Source organism: Numenius arquata, chromosome 9 (genome assembly GCF_964106895.1).
Source record: "Numenius arquata chromosome 9, bNumArq3.hap1.1, whole genome shotgun sequence".
NCBI lineage: Eukaryota > Metazoa > Chordata > Aves > Charadriiformes > Scolopacidae > Numenius > Numenius arquata.
This window is the reverse complement of record NC_133584.1, coordinates 27,568,904-27,592,716: the sequence shown is the minus strand read 5'-3', so window position 1 is coordinate 27,592,716 and position 23,813 is coordinate 27,568,904.

Sequence of the window (23,813 nt, the reverse complement as noted above, 5' to 3'; positions counted from 1 at the left end):
TTATCCCACCCAAATACACCCAAGTACAGTATCCCACCCACAATACAAAGAGTCTGGTCCATTTTCCATGGAGAACGGAGATGACTCACCACTAGGCATTGACAGAGCTTTCTACCTGTGGAGCCGGCCAAAGGTAAATTTCTGGAAAGTCTTTAAGCAGAACAAAAACACACAAAGGAAAAAAAAAGCACCCCATTCTTCCTTCCCAATCAGGGCGAGCACACTGCCTGGAGCCCTGATTAAGATCCTCATCATGGACGAGCTCCGAGCTGACCCGCCCTCATCAGGCGCTGCAGTTCGGAAAAAGCTAATTCTGATGGCAGTGAAGAGGAGGGGAATTTACTCTGATCTGCGATGACCCAGACTTCACAGCCATTCAAAAGGAACAGCAACAGCCATTAAAAACTTCACTTTATACACTGAAGAGCCTCATAAAGAGAGTGTGAATTCACGGAGCATTGGCTCAGAAAGCCTATTCCCTGGGTGTCCTGCAGACTGCTATTGTCTGAAATATGGAATAAAAGGGAGGTTCATATTTTACTTCAGACTTATTTCACTCTTCCCTTGTTTTCTCTGCGGGCTGACTAAAGAGGAAGTGATTTATAAGGGGAAAACAAGGGGAAGCGGTTCTAATTAATTGGCCATAACCGTTACAGCTGTACTGGCATCCAGCAAAACACAGGGCAACCGTCCTTAGACAGAGATGCAGCACCACTGGAAGTTTCCCCAATAATCCCACTTCAAGCCAGAATTTCACTGAATTTCACTGAATTTTTTAGAGTTGGAAGGGACCATAAAGATCATCTCGTCCAACTCCCCTGCCAAAGCACGTCCACCCAGAGCAGGTCCCACAGGAACACGTTCAGGTGGGTTTGGAATGTCTCCAGAGAAGGAGACTCCCCCACCTCTCTGGGCAGCCTCTGCCAGGGCTCTGCCACCCTCAAAGGAAAGAAGTTCCTCCTCGTGTTTGGATGGAACTTCCTATGTTCCAGTTTGTGCCCGTTACCTCTTGTCCTGTCACCGGGCACCACTGAAAAAAGACTGGCCCCATCCTCCTGACACTCACCCTTTAAGTATTTATAGGTGTTGATCAGATCCCCCCTCAGTCTTCTCTTCTCCAGACTAAAAAGACCCAAGTCCCTCAGCCTTTCCTCATCAGAGAGATGCTCCAGGCCCCTCATCATCTTTGTAGCCCTCTGCTGTCCCCTCTCCAGCAGTTCCCTGTCCTTCTGGAACTGGGGAGCCCAGAACTGGACCCAGTGCTCCAGATGGGGTCTCCCCAGGGCAGAGCAGAGGGGGAGGATGACCTCCCTCGATCTGTTGGCCACACTCTTCCTGATGCCCCCCAGGATGCCATTGGTCTTCTTGGCCACAAGGGCACATTGCTGGCTCATGGTCATCCTGTTGTCCACCAGGACTCCCAGGTCTTTCTCCTCTGAGGTGCTCTCCAGCAGGTCAGCCCCAACCTGTCCTGGTGCATGGGGTTGTTCCTCCCCAGGTGCAGGAATAACCCCATGAACTTTTTGCCCTCAGAGTGCTGGTAGAGACCACTTGTGCAAGGCTGCTGGCACCTGACCTGTCCTTTTACACCAGAAGTCAGCACGAGAGGGCAACTGAAGGGGTCTCCCAGCTTGCACCTCTGCTTACAGACCCTCTGTTCCCTCTCTAGAGAGTTCATTTTCACATCAGCTAAAGCTCAAGGTGCAGGGACTGAGCGTAAATTAGGAAATCTCACCCTCAAATGCAGGAGTGAGAAGTTTGAACAAGGGGCTGAGGCCCCTTGCCTCATCAGACCCTGCCATCTCACAGCTGGGAGGAGAACACCGCGGGGTCCTGGTGCACTGCAGAGCCAGAGGAAAAGAGAAAGGCTCTTTCGTGTCCAGAAATAAATGTGTTTGTTCTGCTTTCAGCAACGTTACAGCCAGGAGAACGGGCCTCTGGGGAACAATAGATCACGCATTGCAGGTGCCTAGTTTTAGGAGGGGGAAAACTCTCCAGTTTTCCTAAGTGCATGTGCCAGAAGTTCTGTAACTGAAGTTCATCTTGACCTCAGAGGGCTGGCCTGCTCCATGGGAGGAAACAGAAAGCTGGGCATAATCAGAACAAGCTCATAATTAAAAGTGCTTTAGCCTTTATGAGTTCCCAGATGGCATAGCTGCAGCGAAAGGAGTTGTTTCCATTTTACTTCATTACGTATGGAGCAGTGCAATGGTAAGAAACAGCCTGAACGAACAGTTTGCCAGAGCCTGAGGCTTGCAGGAAGAGGGCAGCCGACACCGGAGCAGACACAAATACAGTGCACTGCACCCTGGTGTAACTCCTGGCGTGATGTTACCCCCTGTGAGTCTCTGCAGGGGATTTTTATCATAGAACAGTTAGAGTTGGAAGGGGGTTGGACCATCCAGTTGGACCATCCAGTTCCTGGGCAGGGACACCTCCCACCAGACCAGGTTGCTCCAAGCCCTGTCCAGCCTGGCCTTGAACCCCTCCAGGGATGGGGCAGCCACAGCTTCTCTGGGCAACCTGGGCCAGGCTCTCACCACCCTCACAGCAAAGAATTTCTTCCCCACATCTCATCTCAATCTCCCCTCTTCCAGTTTAAAAACGTTCCCCCCTCATCCTATGGCTCCCCTCCCTGATCCAGAGTCCCTCCCCAGCTTTTCTGGAGCCCCTCTAGGGACTGGAAGGGGCTCTAAAGTCTCCCCGGAGCCTTCTCTTCTCCAGGCTGAACCCCCCCAACTCTCTCAGCCTGTCCTCACAGCAGAGGGGCTCCAGCCCTCCCAGCATCTCCGTGGCCTCCTCTGGCCCCGCTCCAACAGGTCCATGTCCTTCTGCTGTTGGTGGCCCCAGAGCTGGAGGCAGCACTGGGGGGTGTCTCCCCAGAGCGGAGCAGAGGGGCAGAATCCCCCGCCTCGCCCTGCTGGCCACGCTGCTGGGGATGCAGCCCAGGGTGTGGGGGGCTTTCTGGGCTGCCAGAGCACATTGCAGGGGCGTGTTGAGCTTTATGGGTAGAAGGTGTGGGGATCAGCTAACTGGGACAGCCTTTAGTGGTGGAGTCAAGTAAGGAGTGCGCGGAAGAAATGCAAAATGCAAATAAGAATGGGCTTTCCCACTTGCCCCTCTGAAGCATCCTGTCCTGAGATCCATAGAGGTGCTCCAGAAAGAAAGGAGAGCTCCTGCCAGCTCTCCCACAGGAGTAGACGCTGTAGCTGACTGTGATGAGCTCCAGCTTCTGCAACAAGCAGAAAAAAAAAAAAAAACCACTAATATTTGCCTAGCACTTAGCTAGTGCTGAGCACTATTATTCTGTGCCATACAAGATTAACACAAACAGATTGCTTTGTGGACTCACTACTTACTGACGTCCCAAGGCAGATATTCCTCTGCGTGCTTTGAAAAAGGTCTCAGGACGTGAACTTGCATTTAGCAGGCAGCCCAAGCCGCTCTGCGAGGCCCCTGTTTCCTCTCCACCTGGGATGCAGGCAAGCCACAACCTTTCCCAGGGAGCCCATCTCATCATCTGCTCCATTTGGGACCAGGATAAGCTCAGGGCTTGGTGTTTCAAGCTCCCAGGGCAGCCTCACGTCTTCAGGAGCTGGTGGAACCCTCTGCAAGCCACCCACCCCACTGCCAGCCAAGACACTCCAGAGAGGCAGGAGGCCCTGGCAGTTAATTATTTGCAGCTACAAGGAAGGGAAAACAATTTCTGTGCCTTCTCAGAATCATAGAATTGTCTGGGTTGGAAGGGACCTTTATGATCATCCAGTCCAACCATCAACCTAACTCTGATAAAAACCGTCACTAAACCATGTCACCAAGCACTATGTCAAACCGTCTTTTAACTACCTCCAGGGATGGCGATGCTACCACTTCCCTGGGCAGCCCGTTCCAAGGCTTCATAACTCTTTCAGTGTCAAAATTTTTCCTAATATCCAATCTGAACCTCCCCTGGTGCAACTTGAGGCCATGGTCTTGGCAGTTTCTGCTATGCCGGTCAGAAAAACAAGAGCCACCCAAAAGACAGAAGGCCACTGTACCTGGCTGGTGGGGTGGGATGTCTCTGCAGGGAGGAAGGTCCAGCACGATCCGTGGGGAAGAGAGGAGCTTCCTCCAACTGGAAGAACCCCGGGCAACTGCTGAGGACACTGGCACAACCACCAAAGCCGACATCACACCACCTTGAGAAAAGAGATTTTGAAACAGCTACCAACAAGAAAGCAAAAGGAAGGAGAAAAAGGAATAATCGCTGTGACCCTTCAGGGACAGCCCATGGCAGCCCGTGCCCCTCAGACAGCTCAGCGAGGGGGACCCTGGAGACATCACCACAGCACACAGGGGTGGGGGACAAAGGGACCCTCAGGGGAAGACACCCGAGGGATGATGAGGGAAGAGGCAAGGTTGGGCTCTGGGCTGCTGTTAGGAACGTGGTGATTTATTCGAGAGCGTGAAGGAGACCAAGAGCAGCATGAAACAAGCTGAAGGACAAGCACTCCTCTCTCCTGCTAGGCTGAAGCAGCTCTGTATGGCCAGGTTGGGAGCAAGAGGACAGAGACCTTGTCTAGGCAAGAGCAGTGACGCGTGCCGTTAAGCAGACATTAGACAAAGCCTGCTGCTTTTGGATGGGGCAAACGGGCCATGTTACAGACAGGTGCAGAGAGGAAAGTATTTAATCCTGTTTTCTGCAGCAAACTCAAATACAGTGCCCCTGTTGACCACTCTGGGGAACAGTAGCTGGCCTATTACCAAACCCGAAATATCCTAGTCGTACATCAAGTCCTCTAAAGCTACGTGGAGGGATGAGGGCTGAACAGAAGTCAATAATGCCACGTCTGGCTGCTCCTCTGCTCCTGCGGCAGGACGGGGCAGCAGCTGCTTCTGGAAGGGACAGTCCCACCGGCCGTCCACCCCTGGCTGGAGGCAGAGACCATATGGCCGACCTGAAGAGCTGGGGTCAAACCTGGCACCGCCTCGGAGACTCAGAGAGAGACAGAGATGTAGGGGACGCGGACTGCCGAGGAACGTGCTAATGGCTGCGCCGTGCTCCTGTGTTTGTACAGCTGGTCCCGACGTGCTGCTAAACCATCGCTGTGGGGGGAGGCAGGACATTTTTGCAGGGGATATTCATTCCTCATCTGTCGAGCTCCAAGCAGAGGTTTCAAACGCTCAAGCGTACACTTGAGACAGCACCTGGGGAGGCCTCATCCCACGTGCGGGGGAGGGAAGACAAATGCTGCCAAGATATAGCTCTTGCTCCTCGTAAAGAACAATGCAATCAAGTCACATTGTGATGACTGCTAGTAAAGAAGGATGAGTGAGCCATGGCCGGCAGTGGAGCCAAGCGCAGTAAAATTATGCTCTCCTGGGCTGTGAGAAGGCTCTCAACCCCCACCCTTCACTAGGCAATGGTGACCTTCACCCAGAAAGTTCCCACCACTCTGCCCCGCCTTGTAAGGCCTGAATTTCACACAAGCAAACCTCAAACCCAGTGTACAAGTCCCTTATACGTACGGCAGGAAGAGTTTAGGTTCAAGAGTCACGCAATGGGAACACAGATCAGTGTCTTGTGTCCCATCCCTCTCTGCAACTCAGCGTGCAGGTCCCGGGAGACACAACTCATCCACACAAGGGTCCTCTGACACACAGAAGCCCCCATCTCTTTCCAAAGAGAGCAGTTTTGGAGAGGACATGAAGACTGCTCTCGAGCTAGAAAATAACCTCGAGCTATGAGGTGGTGGTAAGAGAATATTTCAAGATGTGAAGGCTCCTGTTCCAAAGGCACTAGGCAAGGACACACCATGGTCCATTTGAACATCCAGCTCTGTGCTTATACCAGGCCACTCTCAGAGCATCTCAGGAAGCAAGATGGGGTCAGTCACTGGTGCACACCCTCCAGAGGAGCAACTGGAAGTTATGCAAGGCTCTTCTAGGCCAAAACTGAACCATTGTGGCTCAGACTCCCACCAGAAAGAGGCTCAGATGTGCCCTAGGCACCTGAGTCCTTGACTTGCATGCCCTTCACTCCAGGAAAGCCTCTGCTAAACAACATTATGACTGCCATCATTGCTTATGTGGTGCATGTACCCATGAGAAACCACCCTCCTGGTGAACAAGGGTCTGGCCCACATGATATAAGCAAAAAAAAGCGATCCCAAGCTCAAGAAGAACAAGGACAGGCACCAAATATGCGACAGACCTCCAGGATCTTGCATTGAAAGGAATCATCCTTTGCAACTCTTCATCAGCTCCTGCTGACTGGCCTTGCTGATTGAGCTGATCAGAGGACCCTGGAAGAGTTGCACAATCAAATCTCACCGACATCACTCATTTTTCAAAAGGGTTTGGGCATTTAATCACGTTTTTGATCCCCCACTTTTCAAGCATTTTCCCCAATTCCTGGAGGCTTTCACTTCACACTAACTACCCCAGCAGAAGGGTGAATTTTCACCTGCCACAAACCAAGCACAGCCCTGGCCAATCCTTCATACAGGATTTCACAGGTAGTAGGGGGAGGGAGAGGGAAATCTCCCAGTCTGGTGCACATTCATAACTTTCTAAAACATATTTTCAAGACCTGCTTATATCAACTCAACTATGGTTATCAAAACACACAAGCCACGGGGCAAAACCAAAGAGAAATGCAACTAACTTTAATCAGCGAGGCAGCCAGAGAGTGCGAACAACAGACAGGCAGCTTGTCTGGGGAATCGCATATTATCATCCACAGAGATTAGATACTCAAAACATGAATCCCAGAACCATCTTATTCCCAGCTCGTAAGGAGCAAACAGGGTCTCACCCTGTGCTCAGTTTTCTGTTACGTGCAGTACCACCAGTGCTGATAATATCTGCTAGTAGCGTTATCCTCCAGCCAAACACTGTTCCTTATCAGACTCCTCTGTATGTGACCATTGAGATGGGGCTAAGAACAGTCCAGCTGGAAGGGTCCAACAATCATCTAATCCAACTGCCTGATCACTTCAGGGCTGACCAAAAGTTAAAACGTGTTGTTAAGGGCATTTTCCAAGTGCCTCTTGAACACTGACAGACCTGGGGCATCGACCACCTCTCTAGGAAGCCTGTTCCAGTGTTTGACCACCCACATTTAAGTATACCTGGACATCCTTTTTTAAATGGTGGGGCCCAGAACTGCACACTCAAGGTGTGCAACTCAAGGTAAGGCCACACCAACTCTAAATACAGCGGCATAATCACCTCTCTTGAGGTCATGCTGTGTCTGATGCACCCCAGGATGGGGTTTGCCTCCAGGCTCCTACAGAACCTGCTGCCAGCCAGCAACCCAGGTCCCTTTCCACAGGGCTGCCCTCCAGCCACTCCTCTCCCAGTTTATACTTAAATATACAAATTCTCTTGTCCCTCAAGACAGTCAACAGCACCTCCCTGTTTAGTATCATCAGCATGGTGCATTACTAGCATATCATCACTAATGGTGCATTCAGCTCCTGCGTCCAGACTGTCAATAAAAATACTGAGCAGATCTGGACAGGACTTTCCCCTTTGTGAACCCACGTTGACTGTGCCTGGTGACTACATTGCCCTTTTAATGCCTGTCAATAGTGCCCAGTATGATCTTCTCCATAATTTTTCCAAGCACAGAGGTTAGACTAGCAGGTCTGTAGTTTCTTGGGTCTTCCCTCATGCCCTTCTTGTAAACTGGAATAACGTTGGCTAGCTTCTGGTCACGTGGGACCTCCCCAGATTCCTAAGACCTGTGGTAGATGATTGAGAAGGGTCCTGCTGTAACATCCACTAGCTCCTTCAGTACTCTGGGATGAATCCCATCCAGCCATGTGGATTTACAGACACCCAACTGACCGTAACTTGCTGTTGTTTCTTGTCGGTGTTGGTCTAAAGCAGCTCTTGATGCGAGGGGTTGGTTGATCTGACCTTGGTGAGAGTACTTGCACAGATTCCTCCTCTTCTGTCTCATTGTGTCCTTTGCCTCCCATTCCCAGAGCATCATACCTGTTCTGTAAAGGTAGCTGAGAGGGCAAGGAGTGGTTCCTCTTACAGCTGCATGCAGTAACTTGCTTCCACTTCTCCCTATCCCTCATAACACTGCCTTCACCCTGGCAAAAAACAGGTACTGGACCAACCTCAGCAGTGGCCATGCTCAGTTGGCTTGTGTGTTCCAGAGATGGCAGAACACAGCTCCACTGGTCAATCTCCTCCTCAGGCTCTCAGATGGTCCTCTATGCTCCAGGCAGAGCAGCTCACCTACCTGTGCACACAGGTGAAAGAGGACTTGGAGTTACTGTGTTTTTTACTTCTGTTCAGTCCCAGTGGCAGCTCACATCTCCCCATCCTGCATTGCAATGTACAGAAGAATCACAGAATGATATGGGGTTGGAAGGGACCTCTGGAGATCATCTAGTCCAACCCCCCTGCCAGAGCAGGGCTACCCAGAGCAGGTTGCACAGGAACATGTCCAAGCAGGGTTTGAACGTCTCCAGAGAAGGAGACTCCAGCACCTCCCTGGGAAGCCTCTTCCAGGGCTCTGCCACCCTCACAGGAAAGAAGTTCCTCCTCATGTTGAGGTGGAACTTCTTCTGTTCCAGTTTGTGCCCGTTACCTCTTGTCCTGTCCCTGGGCACCACTGAAAAAAGACTGGCCCCATCCTCCTGACGCCCCCCTTTAAGTATTTATAGGCGTTGATCAGATCCCCCTTCAGTCTTCTCTTCTCCAGACTAAAAAGACCCAAGTCCCTCAGCCTTTCCTCATCAGAGAGATGCTCCAGGCCCCTCATCATCTTTGAGGCCTGATCCACCCCCATCCATGTTGCAATCTTTTTACCGGAAAAGCTGGAAAACTTTCCTACGCTAACATCAATTATACAAAGAACAGTGTCCCTAATAAGGTGGTTTAGAGTACCATCAATAGAACCTTTTTAGAAAAACATGAAATACGGTAGGGAAGCTCATCCCTGGGGAGGCTCCATGGACTACAGTGGTCCCAGCAAGCTATGGCCATGTGAAGAGCAAAGCCCTGATTCTGCAAGGTGTCCTTGGAGCCCTATTATCTGTGATTAATAAGGCATGATGCAAACACTTAGTTAAAACTGATTAGATCAATAGTACACCGTGAATCACTTCTATAGGTTTCCTATAATATTTATATATACTACAGTTATCAGCAAGACTCTACTGTAAAATCGTCTACCTTGAAATTTATTTGAAAAAGTACCTTTTATACTCTATTAAAAAAAGCGAACTGACTTTTTTATTCTCTCTTAGAGCTGAACTTATCTGGGAAAAAGCTCAGGGAACAGTATGTGGTTTTGCAAAACAAACCTTTTGAGACCGTGCTGCCTCTTTTATCATCTCCTGGAATGGGAATACCGCCTCCATCCCTGTTTCCCCCCAGCCTCCCAACCACGCACACTGAAAAAAAAAAAAAAATATATATATAAATAAATAAAATTGCTTCTGCTATCTGTTGGCTTAGTGTTGGTAGAACATAAGCAGAAAGCAGGAGAACAACAGAGATAGTGAGGGGTGGGGAAGCCAGCACAGGTGCACGCTGGTTTGGGGATGACAAAAAAAAAAATCCCAGGGCCAAAGATTTGCATTGGGTTTCAGGAACTCCTCCTGCACTAAATCAAGGCAGAGAATTTACAGCAAATTAATGAAACTAATTTTCTGACTGGAGTCATCATCCGTGAATTATCATGTCTTTACTCATTAAATAAATTATCTGTGTCTTCCAAGACATTAAGAACGCATCATAAATTACAGCCCTTCATAAATAATTTGTTTTTTTGCCTGGGTTTAAATATAGAGGGAGAATAAAGTGAGAGGAAGAAGAGAATACAAGAGGCGAGGGAAGCAAAGAGGCAAGAAAGAAAGCACAAAGAGAAGGGAAGAGAGTGAAACAGAGAATGAAATTAAAAGGGAAAGAAGGAGGGAAGGGGGGAACCCCAAACATGTGGAAATGGAGATATAGGATATGGCCAGCTCAGGAGGGAAGGAAATGAGGAAGAAAAAAGGAAGCGAGGGATGAAAGAGGACAAGTAGCACCCGGCGAATCTTTCAGGTCCGCGTTAATTGCAGCTTAGTGAACATGGCAGGAAATGAACCGCTAATATCCAAATCCTCTCGTGACTTTTATAAATTATTTCATTCCAGGCGAGCTTGTTTCGTGTCAATGAGTACAAACAGTCTGTCCAACAGGCAGCTGAAAAGGGATGCCAACAAGGGAAGCGCGCTTTGTCACGGAGCAGTGACAGTATTTGCTGAAAGGGGCCCCAGAATGTGTAAATGACAACAGAAAGGTAATGGCAAGGCCTGAGGGCCAGGGAGACGCAGCTCCCCCATGGCTTACCTGTCAAACGCGGGCAAACCACCACCGCTCAGACTTCTGCGGCAAGATCCCCGCTGCCTACTGTGCCAACGCGGGCACGGCGGTCTTCTGATCGCATCCTTGCTCTGCCTCTCACCTGGTGCAGCTCGACTGCAGGCTGTGGAGAAATGCAAAGTGCTCATTGTGGAAAAACGCGGCCCATCTGCAGCATTTGGAAGCCATCTGGAAGCCCCCATAAGAGGAGGAGGTGATACACCAGCATAGACCATGTTCCATCATCCAACAGGACTTCTGACTAGATACCACCCAAGGTACCAGTACCGAGCACTTAGCAACAACTCAATGCTAACACCTTGCTGAGGACAAGTACAACTTTTAGGACTTATTAGAGAGCCTGCTGCTGCTCTCTAATTATTATATTATTATATATATAAACATATATTAGAGAGCCTGATGCTCTTAAATTAGAGAGCCAGGCAGAGGCTGCAAAAGTACGAGTGAAACTGAAGTCCTTGGAGTAGCTGGAGTAGCCCCTTTCTCAGCCAGACCCTTGCCAGCTTCTGGAAGATGGGTTCGCACCTTAGTTCTAGTGCCAGTAGGAAAGATAGGTGTCAGCAACATCAGTTGCACCCCAGGCTTCCTGCCACAGTCAAGAAGTGAACCACATTACATGTGGAAGAGGGTTTTGTGCCTGTTTGCAGGCATATGGTGAGAACCAGTCGACATGGAGAGTTGAGTAGATAATCATTGTAGGTTCCTTCCAACTGAAATAGTCTATTCTATTCTATAAAACTGGCAAGTTGGCAAGAAAAATGAGAGCCTCGCTACTGAGCAAGACTCTTGTCCTGAAAAGTAAGTATGAGCTCTGATTTAGGGAGATTTCTGATGAGAAGGGCTGACTTGGACAAAGTTTAGCATCCGTTGATGATGATGGAGAACAAGTCTCTCAGCCTTTCCCGTGGGACACAGCACAGCCACATGACTTTTTACTGGCAGATGTGAGCTCACTTTGAGATGGCCAAAAGTCAAACTAGAGTGGAGCCAAGCCCAAGCCAAGTATTTTGCCTCTCGGTGAAACTCATTAGCTCAGCACCACAGAACTGCAGCCGCAAGGACTTTTTTTCCGGCCAGCTCAGAGCACAATCACGCATCTGCCTTCAAAACTATGTGGCCGTTCCCTTCCCTCTCAAACCAGCTGTGGTTTACACCCTTGCTTGATAACCCTGAGTTTCTCGTCCTCCGTCCCAGGATTTGTCCGTGTCAGCACCCTCAGCCAGGCTCAGGGACAGGGCAGGGTCGCAGCAGCTGGGCCACCTGTAGCCTCCCGGCTCACAGAAGGGTGTTTCTGCAGGAAGCTGGAGGATGGCCAGTTCTAGGAGCTCTTGGAGAATGAACGCAATGGCAGCTGTTTCCTATTTGGAAGTGGAAGGGCTCTGATCTCAGCCCCTGCAAGCCACAAGTCAGGACGAAAGGAATGTTTTCCCTGTTTGTCTTCCAAGGCAAAACCCAACCTAGGGTACGTGCAGGCTCACAAAGTTTCCTCCACTAGCACCAAAACCACTGCTGAACAGGCAACAGCACCACAAAGGCAACAACAAACGTGAAGCCACAGCAGGGTAGGACCCTGAAAATTTAAGATCAGTTCAAGCAAACATCTCTGTGAGAACCCCCTGGCTAGATGATAGCACGGATGCCCTTATCATGGGACTTGGGTTTACCAGACGCATCTGAAGGTTTCTATTTTGAGAGTCCATCATTTGTATTTGAAGGGCAGTTCCGTACAGGCAGGCTGTGGTCTTTGGTGGAAAAGGACCTCCTTGCTGCAAACACAGAAGCCGACGCACAACATTTGTACAGCTTTCCCATCAGCAGCGAGCTGCCTGCTGAATCCAGTCTCCTTTTGCACTAACCTGCAGGTGCTGAACATTCCCTAAATGTCCCATACAGGACATTCCCTACACTTGAACCACTTTATCGTGGCTCTTCCCACTCCTCGGGTTTACCCAATTCGAGGCTGAGAGTAGTTTCCCCAGCTAATTTCACCATTAGCACAGGATCCTCAAGGCTCAAACAGCAGAGGCAGGAGCTGGAGCCAGGTTTGCTGCCTCAAGTCCCTACTTGGGCACCCTGAATACTAAATGAAGCCACTTGGGTGCTCAATAAGGTCCTGGGCAATGCATCCAGCAAACAGGAGGCAGCAGAAGAGGGAAAGAACAGCAGAAACATCCTCTAGCATGAAAAAAAGGAGAACACTTATCTTCATCTCATTTTTGGGAGAGTTCAGCTGGGTGAGTGACTTCCACCTGCTTCCCACAGCCCACCTACCACGTCTGCTCACACTGCTGAGCAGAGGGGCTTCTGCAGAGCTGAATCATAGAATGGTTTGGGTTGGAAGGGACCTTAAAGATTATCCAGTTCCAACCCCCCTGCCATGGGCAGGGACACCTCCCACCAGACCAGGTTAAGTTCCCTTGCAGTACCCATCTCTCCCCTGGTCTCCAGCCAGCCTTCCCCAGCAGGACGGTGGTGATACAGAAAGCACCATATAGGCTCTTCTCAGAGGTGGGGTGTGTGGAAAAAAAAGCCTTTCCTTTCTCTGTCCAGACCATCTGCACCCGAGACTTCTGCAACCGCAGGCACGGGGTCACAGCACACAGGCTTTTCACACCTCTTTGAAACTGCACAATTCCCTCCTGCTTCCAACTTGGCTCCTTCTAAAAGAAAGGACCCCGAATACCGTGCAAGCTGCAGTATAACCCCGAGCCTGCCCTTTCCATCCTTTCCACCCCTGACGCCAGCAGAGCACCTCCACTCCAGCTGCCCTTCCCACGGGCGTCCACCCCAAACTCTCATACCCTCCTTCCCCACGCTGCCCTGACGGTCCTGCTGTCAACCAGCCCTCAAGGGAGGTCCTTTGTTGGAGTCGTTTCTCTGACTCCAACAGCTCGGGAGGGAGGCCAGTGCTGACTGGTAATGGAAAAGCCTTTCCCAGAACAGTTTCCAGCTGATTTTAGAAAGGGTCAGAGCAGCCAGCCTGGATCCCACCACCTCCATGTAGCCCAGCATCTTCCCTGGGAATATTTATCTCCCTTTTCCTTGGATAAACAAGTCACTTGCTTTTGCTTTCTGTACACTGCCCAAGGACCCTGCAGTTCAGTTGCCTCTTTTTCCACCACCAGCTCAGACTGTTTTGAAACCCAGATCCAAAAAAATAAATAAAAAAAAAAAGGGTATTTCCATCAGTTCCTGAAGTAACAAGCGAGTCCAGCCAAGTGTGAAGCAGGTCGCTCTCCTCCTTCACAGCTTTTCACGCCATGTGTTTTGTGTCAAGGCCGTGACGAGAGCTGGCCCCAGGGGACAATTCAGAGGAGCCAGCTGCTGTGGCTTTTGTTTGCCGGCAGCCTCGCGGCGCACGCCTCCGCGTCATCCCCAGGTCCCTTCCCTCCATCTCCAGCCAAGGCACATCTGCCCCGCAGCAGGCGCCCCGTTCCTTCCTCCCAGTGCCACCGGGATGGAGAGCCAGAGATTTATGTACTCCGCAATTTTTATGTGCTCTCAAGAAGGCTGCAGAGGGAAAACTTCGCCAGTCACAAAAGTCTCCATCTGTGAGTTTATTTATCCATGCTGGGAAGGCTGTTTATTCTGTTTCTGGGTGGAAACTACACTGGGATCGTGGCTTAATTGTATTGTTTGTTGAATTAATTGCCCCCTTTGATCGGCCTTTCTCCCATAATGCTTGGGAACGAGGCATTTTTTGCTGCAATGTGGGAATGGAGAGGGCTGAAGCTGTTTCTCCCTGGCAGATGAACGCAGCCCAGCATGCAGTTAGCAGGAGGGGCTATTTTGGGGACAGCACGTGAGTTGCCTCATGCAAATCTTTTCGCAGAAGTATGTGTTCGGTGAGGTTAGATATCCTGGGGAGAGGGTACAGGCCAAAGGCAGAGGAGCACATGGATGCACAGGATACTGGGTTGGTCTTTCATTTCTTTCTCTAGCCGCTACCTGCCTTCCTGGGGTGGATGTGCCCCAAAGAGGACCAGCTGCCGAGGCTTACCCCCTCACCAACCAGCAGCCTGGGGTGGCCTGTGATCTCTCCAGTGATGAGAACGAACATCATGGATTTTTCCCAGTCACTGGGTGAATCACGGGATGCAGAGCAGACAAGAAGTCAGCATTTTTTTTCCATATCGAAACATTTTCACCTTCATTTTCATTCTTGACATCTTTGTTGGGTTTTCCTTTTTTTTTCTTTTCCTTGTTACATTCTGCCAGCAAACACCCAGCTGAAATGAACTCCTGCTCTTTTCACACTCCCTTTTTCCACTTTCACAATCACAGTGTTAACTTTTTAAGGTTTTGTTCCTGCCTCTCCCACTTCCCACACACATTTCCTTCTGCCTGCTGGCCTTTGGATGAAACACAATGACCAGTGGCCCCATCTGACATGACATTTCCCACACACACACTTTTTCATTTCCCCTCTCTGCAAAATGAAACCAGCATCAGGACTCCTAACACACCCGGGTCATCACTCTTCCACCAACCCTTACACCAGGCAGGACATCCCTTCATGAGCCATAACCCTCTGTAGAGCCTTCTCTACCCAAGAACCAGGTGCTGAAGGTGATGGAAGTGGTCAACCAGATGACCACCCTCCCACCATGTCGGCAACATCCCAAGATAGCAGCTTGGGTTCTCCCACTAACTACACATCCCAGTAGAGTTCAGGGACCAGAAAGGAGATATCCCTGGAGGACCTGATCCTCCAGGCCTGATCCTGCCCCTTCCCCTGTCCTCTGGAGGCTCTGGGAATCTCCCTTCCATGGCAGCGTGAGCTGCTGGAGACAGCAAGATGTTTCAATCAGCAGATCTCTTGTGTCTGAGTCAGACCCGTTCCTTGCTGATAAGAAATGAATACCGTCTGTGTCTGTCCGGGTGCGTATCTCTCTCTCTCTCTATTTCTCTTTTCTCCTTCATAAAGCTGTCAGACCAAAAATAACATATTAGTGGAAGAAAGGAATGTCAGGTGTAATATAATAACGTGATCAGGAGGCTGGGGGAGTGTGCGTGTCTGTCTGACTGCCGTGCTGGAGTATCTCTGCAATGGTGATAAATGGCTACAGCTCAGAAACGGCTTTCACACCATCTTCACACCCTTTTCTCCCACTGCCCCCCATCAGACCTGGAAAAATAGGATGATAAATAGGAGGGAGTGCTTACTCACAGCACCTTTCTGCTCCCAAAAGCCGCCTGTGTTTGACACTGCTGGCAGATCATACATCCCCAGGCCAGAGACTGAGGAATATGACAGGAATGGCCAGACCACACCAGGCTGCAGGCTGGGCTACCCCGTGCCCCATTTATCTCCCCGATGAACAAAGAAAAAACACACCAAATTAGGCAAGCATCTCCCATGGCCTCCATCAGGTTGTGTTTTAGGGATTTGCAAGGACAGAAGGAGCATCATGCACCTCCTTGTGTTTGACTGCCTTCCATGGGCTACTCTAATCCTTCTCTGAACACAAAGCCTGGCATTCAGCCCCAGTTCTGTTTCAGTGATGGCACGGTACTGCACCAGAGAGTGAGGAACCCTAGGAGAGATGGTATCCACCACAGCTAGCTCAGGGCTACATGGAAGGAGGAGGACTTTTGGGTCCCTTGCCCCAGGAGGGTGTCCTGCACTGCTCCCTTCGAACATGGCACATCAGTACCAGCCAGTGCTGTCACAAGGTCTTTGAAGGCTCTCTGCAAACTCTGATCCCAGTCTGACACAGTATGGTGCGTGCCACAGCTCTCCGCACAGTCTTCAAACCAACTCCAAGAGAGCGGACCCAACAACGAAGTTTCCCCCACTGGGAAGGGCATGAAATGGCAACAGCTTCACCCACAACCATGACTCATCCCTGCTGCTCACATTTGGCAGGACTAACATAGGTCCTGCCAACCAGTGCTACAGACTTTATTCTGACCTGTTTCAAAGCCTTTTACTGATGTCCTTCAAGCCAGACACCGGCACAAAGCTTTACCACCATTCTGGTCCCCTCACCCATCAGGCAAAGTGCTCAGGCATCTGTTTGGACATACGTAGGAAGATGAGATGGGTTAGTGCCCTGCAAGAAAAGCCTTCCTTCACTCAACAGCTTTACCAAACTGTGTCTTTCAGCATTTTATTCTCCAGTCCAGAAGAACAGCTCCTGTGTTATAAACCCTTTGCACTAGAATTGACTGAAAAGGTGGCTGGGATAAAGCTGTTACAGCCACCTTTTTAAGAAGGACGTGGCAATAACATGGCCACAAGACCTGCCTGCTGACACAGGGGCACAGCTACAAGTAGGGAACTTGAAAATCCAGTCGCAAGTGTTGACTGGAACCAGGTCTGGGACAAAACACATGGTGGAAGTCACGCTGCTGAGATCGGCTCTAGATTTTATGGCCAGGAATGCCTGATGTTGCTCTCTGGCCCATTTAACCCATCCCTAGCAAAATTTCCTCCTTGAAAACCAATGACTTTTGGTGGAGCCTATCTTTTATGTAGGTATCCAACGCCGCCTCAGTGATTTCTAGCAAGGGAGAACTGATTGCTTCTACTAGTTATCTGTTCCAGCATCTAGATACTTTTTCTGCAAAGGAAAAGAAGAGGAAATACATAAAGAAGAAGAAAACATGTCTTGCTCCCACACAGGTCTCTTATCTTCGACTGGAATGGGTGGGTCCTCTTCCGGCACCACCTGGGAAGGAGCCCCCAGGTATCAGGTTCTTCTCACATGCCTTTTGCACTTCAGGAAACGGCACTGCGTATTTCAGCACTTTCCAAAGAACCACCCCAGGGCACAGCACTATCGCATTTCACAGTAGTGCGGGTTTCCCATCCCCAAGCTCTGCCTTGAACGATGACATTAATTGAAATGGCTGCAGAAGTGCCAGGGCTGAGATCCAGCTCCGTGACCTGCTCCGAGTACAGGCTCCTGTGAGGCTGATGCAGACCTGCTGGCTCTCAGCCCACTGCAGAGATGTTCCTCTTTGCTATTAAAAATTCTCCCTCCTGCCCGTTCCTTTCCATTTCCTCCACCCCATCACCACAAATCCAAGCCCAGGGGGACTGACAGGCAGGAGCAGGCCCATGGCCATCTTGTCTGGTATCCAATTTGGGGATGTGCCAGGCTGAAGTATAAGATTCCTACCGACAGCACATATGCAAATCAGGTCTCCTTCTGCAGTCTTTAATAGCCCAAAACTGATTTAACTCTTCAAACACAAAGAGCAAAATCCCTTTCAAAACGTGTGCTACTGTTCCAAAAATTCTGGCTACTTTTGATATGCAAATACCGACCCAGCCTCCTTGTAAAACCTGCCAAGTTCTTGATTTCATTTTCTTAATTTCATCCAGCAGCACCGTGTTGCACAGAAAGATGCGAAGAGTTTCCTTTAGCAGTTGCTAATTAATTCAACAACTGGTCCCCTCCATTCTTTGTTTTCTATCCTGCTCCTTTTCAACCTGGTCAGTGGTTGGAGGCGTCTAAGGTATCTGTGAAAAGTAACAAGGCAATAAAGTCACCATGATGATTCTTCAATTAGCTGTACAAGCATGTGCACCATCACAGAAAAATGTTTCTTCTGCTAATGAGAACTAATGAGCCCGTACCTGGGGGATTCTGCACTCTGATCAAAAGAGTCCAATCAAAACCTCTGCAAATTTCTGATTAAACCAGACAAAAGAGAGGAGGGAAGGCACCAAGTCAGATGCTGAATAGATAATAAAATTCACTTCCACTTTTCCTTCCCAGAAAATGGTAAATCTAATAGGCATGACTAAGCAGCTATGAGGGAAGACATGAACAAATTTGTAAAGCAAAGGGGAGTTTAAAGTTCATCTCATTTTCCCCTTCTGCAACATCGTCTGCAATCATATTATGATTTAAAGGCCACCTTTCCCCCAGTGGGAAGCGGGTGAGAAGGGCGTGATTCAATTTTGCATACCAAATACGATGGGAGAAGGAGAAAGGCCAGGAGGCACAAGCTGAACAGCCACATCCCTTTGGCACTGTCAAACGTGTGTTGCTTTCTCCTGTTCTTGGAGGCACAGGGGAAAAAAGAAATAATAATGGCATGGTGGCATTTTCTGTCCAAGTTTGTACATGGAAATACTGCACCTTTCACTTCTGGGAACAAAGCCAGAACAAATCCTGATTCAACCAGCACCAACCTCATGAGACCCCGGTCCACCTTGAGAAACCCCCTGGAAACCAAATGACAATCCTGCCCTTTTCCAGAAGCTGTCGCCGTTCCCTGCTGCATTCCCAGCTCGCCAGAAAGCGGTCGTGCTGCTGTTGGCTCACACCTCTCTCGCTTGCCGTCAGGATTAACCTCATCTCCATGTCACAGCTTTCAGGGATGGCAGCTAGGCTGTTCCGATTTGAGGGAACAGGAAAGGATTATCCCAGAGGTTGTAGTGGAACGAAGCAAAGCAGCACGTACCACTGCCTAGGTATGCTCTGCCTGCCCCTCCTGACCCCCAGTTCCTTGGTAGATAACTTTTTTTTCCAGATAACGTCCGGCTCCAAAGGTGGCTTCATGTCAGTGAGTGGCCATGGTGGGATTGAACCACAGGAAGGGAGGCATAAACAGAGGAATAGAGTTGTTTGCAGCAGAGGGAGAAGCTTGGAGAGCTGTCACCAGCCAGATGCAGTAACAAAAGTGCCAGTGAAAGGGATTCACGAGCCAGTTAGCCCATTTAGGAATGGTGCAGATCTGGATACCAGGACACTTCTGCCACTGACATTCTGCAAGTCACTTTGCTTGGCTCCACTTCTTCCTCCTGTGGTGGGCTTTTGTCTTATTAGCAGCATGGCCCAAGGCAGGGGATCTCTCATCATGCCCAAGCACAGCCCGGCTTGTGCAGATGGGCCATGGTCAGAGTGCCCAGTGCCCACCATCCTGCCAGGCTTTCCTCCAAGGGAGGCTCTAAGAAGTGACTGCTGCCCCACCAAGAGGGCAACGCCAGCAGCCAACCATGGGAGAAAGCAGCTCATGCTCCCTGGCTCCACACACCTGTATCCCCCAGTTCAATAAAATGTCATAAAAGCAGAGAAATTTCACGATAAATACAAATAGATCAATAGCATTAGAGCTACTCTTAATAGCTACCTCAGGCTTTTCATACCACACCTTTGAAAATGTCCAGTAGTGAGTAATTAATGACCGAAACAAGTAATTACTTTCTGGATTTTCCTCAAAACTAGAATTCACCGAGAGAACTTTGAGCTTTACTGGTGCCACATAGCAAATTAATTCGGTAAGTGCTGATATTACAAGCCTGGGCTGCCTATTAAAAGCCAGCAGTGCTGTAGAGTCTGTCTTCTCTTGCTGTCTGATGTAACCCTTTACGTGTTTCTCCAGCTGCCTGCGAGAAAACAGCTCAACCCTCTATCACTCTGCTCATCAACCTTCACAGATTTTGCTAGAGTGCTCTTGTAGTAGGGGAGCAGCTTGTCTTGGAGGAGATGCCAGGGCCTCAGCCTTCCCGCGCCATCAGATCACAAGCAGGGATTAAGGCAAATCCTCACCTTATGCCTTTACTCTTGCAACAAACAAGTAGGAGTGGAACAGGAGCACGGGGGCTTCTCTGAAGCCACCTGAAAGCCCAGAGTAGGACCACAAAGACTGTCCAGCACCTTCAAACTCTGCTCACCACATCCATTTTAGGTAGGATACTTCCCACACAACTGGCAACTCCAGCCCAATCCGGGGACGTTTATCCCTTGAGAGAGAGGAACCAAAGAGGGTGACCAAATAGCAGTGGATGAGGAGCACAAGGGAAGCAAAGAGAGAAAGGAAGAGATCAGAGATCCTATCTGTGAAGCCAAGGACCTCTGTCTCTCCAGCACACCACTCTCCTGGAGTAAAAGGATGTGTCTCCAGTTTCTTGACACCTCTTCTGTTCCATGTTCTCAATTTCTGCTGAGTGACATCTCTGAAAACAGCCCAAGGTGTCGCCCCAAGGCATGGCTTGTCACTTGTGCCTACTGACCCACTCAAGAAAATCAGGACTCAGACTTCTAGCAGCCGTGGCACACCCTGTACACAGCTGGTTCCTTCTAACAAATCTACTTTTACTTTCTCATGTATTTACATAGTTTAAGCCACCACAGCCACCAACTGACCCAAGACCATGAGAGGAATTACCTGTAGAGCTCTTCCACAGGCAGCACAAACTCCGATTGCCTGCTTGGGATCCTCACACAACATTGGGTACCCATTGCAGTATCTAAGAGGATGATGAGCAATTCGGGCGACCCATTTTCCATGGCTGCCAGACACACTCTGGAGAGAAACATGCACAAAACCTCAGGTGGGAGGAGGGATAGGAGTCACAGTCTTCCAAGACCTCTAGCCTTTGTCACTTGGCCCATCCTTGTCACTGCAAAGCATCTCAGGCACCATACCCAAGGGCAAACTATCTAAACGATCCCAGATTTCAATAATTTGCAGCATGAGACACTAATAAAACGAGTGTTGCAACTGTGCACACTTGTGTTTATGCATTTATGTGCCTGTATGAGAAAGAATACAAGTCAATAAGCAAATTACAGAAGTAATCCTTCCAGCCCCATCAGTAATGAATTATTGTTTCCCTGCTCCCAAGAGCATGGTCATAGCTTGGGAGCTTAACATTCAAGCTGACATGGACCTCCAGCATGCACTTTTAATCCCTCTAAGCACAGTGACAGCTAACAACAAGCCCCTCAAGCAGAGGAAGCGCCGCAGTTCTTTCCCATCTTTCCATTACCATATTTTTAATTGGCTGGGAATATCCTTTGCTTCTGTCAAAACAAATTCTGCTAAATCACCGCTTCAGATTTGAATGGAGGAGCCAGGAACTGAGAGAGAGAAGCCAAGAAAATCCCCCTGAAAATGAAGATTTCTGCCAGTGGAGGCATGACGAGGAGGAGCAAGAGCAGTGTCCGCTTGCCTCCATTTGCGTCGCTGGCCACACGAGCGGTTCCCAGCACAGCAACCGCTTCCCAGGCTTTAATGCAGGTGGGTGATGGAGAAGTGCCAACGCAGATGGATCTGCTGACTTGGTCAGAGAGAACATGAGGGAGGAATTTTAATGGTTACGGTAAGAAAGGTATTAAAAGATAATACAGTGACAAGAGTCCATCTAGAAGTCCAGAGGCCAACGGCTGGGTGAGACAGAGCTTGGAGTATGGTCCTATGGAGAAATCAATTTTAAGAACATGAGAAGCAGGAGGGCCCTGGAAGGGAGGCTCTGCCAGAGGGCACGTGGCAGGAAGAGGAGGTGGAAGCAAAGGGAAATACTGCACAGATTATGCAAGCACCTGGCATGAGTTAGATGCTTTCCCTTGTCTCCTCTTTGCCTTGTTTCCTCCCTTTCCCCTCTCAAAGGAAAATAGGGTTTTCATAAAGCCTAAATGTTATGAAAATTATTCCAATTCTCTGTTGCTTGCTTTTTGTTTCAAAAAAGCAGCCTTTTTCCTTTTCAACTAACCTCCTTCTTCCCAAGTAAAACATTTTTCAGAAGGGTGTAACAGAAAACAAAAAAAGCTGAAGCTGATGGAGAGAGGTGGGTGGCAGGTTTCTACCCAGAACCATCTTCCCCATGTCCCGAATCTCTCAGCATGTCCAGCAGAAAGCACAGATACAGCCCTGAGCAATTTCTTTTCATCCATCTCCACAGCTGAGGTCAATAAGGAAAAAAAATCTCCTCACTCCTGCAGGCAGGGAAGCTGGGGCAGGGGGAGAAGTTGTTGAAATGCTCTCCAAGCTGCGAGCACACAAGCGAATCCCACTGCAGTCAATGAGACAAGTGACATATGGAAATCTCTCCCCTGCCTAAGCATCCCGCGGAGCGCTTGCCCTTCGGATGGGAGCAAGGAGGAGGTGCACTCGGTCTGAACAGGCTCATCACATTTTGGGAAAAGCCAAGCCAGGGAGGTCAGAGCTCCCCACATTCATCCCAGGACAGAATTAGGCAACATCTTGGTTTGGCTTCCATCCTCAGTGCATCAACCAAAGCAGAGTCAATCAGGAGGGACACCGTTTTCATCAGCAGATGTACTGTCCCCAGGGGCAAGGAGGGGGGAAGTTACAACCCCCAATTTGAGGTTCAAGTTGGATATTAGGAAGAATTTTTACACTGAAAGGGTTATCAAGCATTGGAATGGGCTGCCCAGGGAAGTGGTTGAGGCACCATCCCTGGAGGTTTTCAAAAGATGGGTTGACATGGTGCTGGGGGACACGGTTTAGTGATGGTGTGGGGGTTTTTTTGTCAGAGTTAGGTTGATGGTTGGACTAGATGATCTTGAAGGTCCCTTCCAACCTAGATGATTCTATGATTCTAATTTGTTGCCTGTTGGGCTAGAGACTCCTCGGTGCAGTGGAGGCTGTTAGATCAGGGCACGGCCACCACTGCAAGGGAGTTGGTCCAAGAAAGCCAATCTTCACTTCTTTCATGCAGTTAAATGTGGGGAACACACACGGAAAGAACCCGACAGCGCAAGGGATAGGATTATCATCAAGCACAGGTTTCCAGAAGCTTCCGTGTATCAGCTTGAAGTCCAGAGAGGGTTGGCTTCGGGGTGTCGGAGAAGCCTGGTTTTGTTCTTGCTTTGTTTGGTATAAAATGAGCTCTAAATAAATCAGCGATGTACAGGATGTGTATGAATCGAGCAACAGCCCCTGTTCCACAAAGGCACTGAATGGCTCCATCTCCTCGGGGAGATGGCAAACAAGCTGCTCTGCCAGCCTGCTCCATCAAGTTAATTCCTCTGCCCTTTTATTACAACAGGCGGCCCCCTGCGCTCGTTTGCGGTGCCATACAACAAGGGCTATACACAATAATCTGGGCTTGGAGAATACTCAACATCCCTACCCTGGAACCAGGCAGCATTATGCAGCAATTTGGGGGAAGACCTCGGGACACGACCCCGCAGTAAAGCGGAGTCCCTGCTCCATGAGTCATACCCACCGCCTAGCATCTGCAGCGCACCAAAATATTCGTGAGAGAGCCATAAAATATGGAGATAATTCTCCTAATGTCTCCAGCATTTAAAGGCTGATTAGTGTTGCTTCTGGTATAGCTGGGCCAGGGACTGAAGTGGCACGAGACATCTGGCCCAGAATTTAAGTGCAGGTGTCAAAGGAGATGTTAGTAGCGCAGAGGCAAGGCTCCATCCTCCTTTCTCAGCCCTTGGCTTCGACCCCAAGCCATCAGCAGACCCAGGGGCGATACGTACACCAGAGATGTGAATCCTAACCCTGCAGATCAGCTCCTGGCCTCCTCCCATGCTCAGCACAGAGTCCTGCTAAGACTTTTTTGCACGAGGGCAAGGAATTTTAACAGCTTCTACAAAGCCATGCGGGTGAGACCCTCTGGCACCCTCGTACATGGAGGGCAGCCGCACAAAGGAAGGTGCAGCGCTGCCAACCAGACCGCATGGCATCTCCTAAGGTAGGTCACACCTTGCACGTGCCTG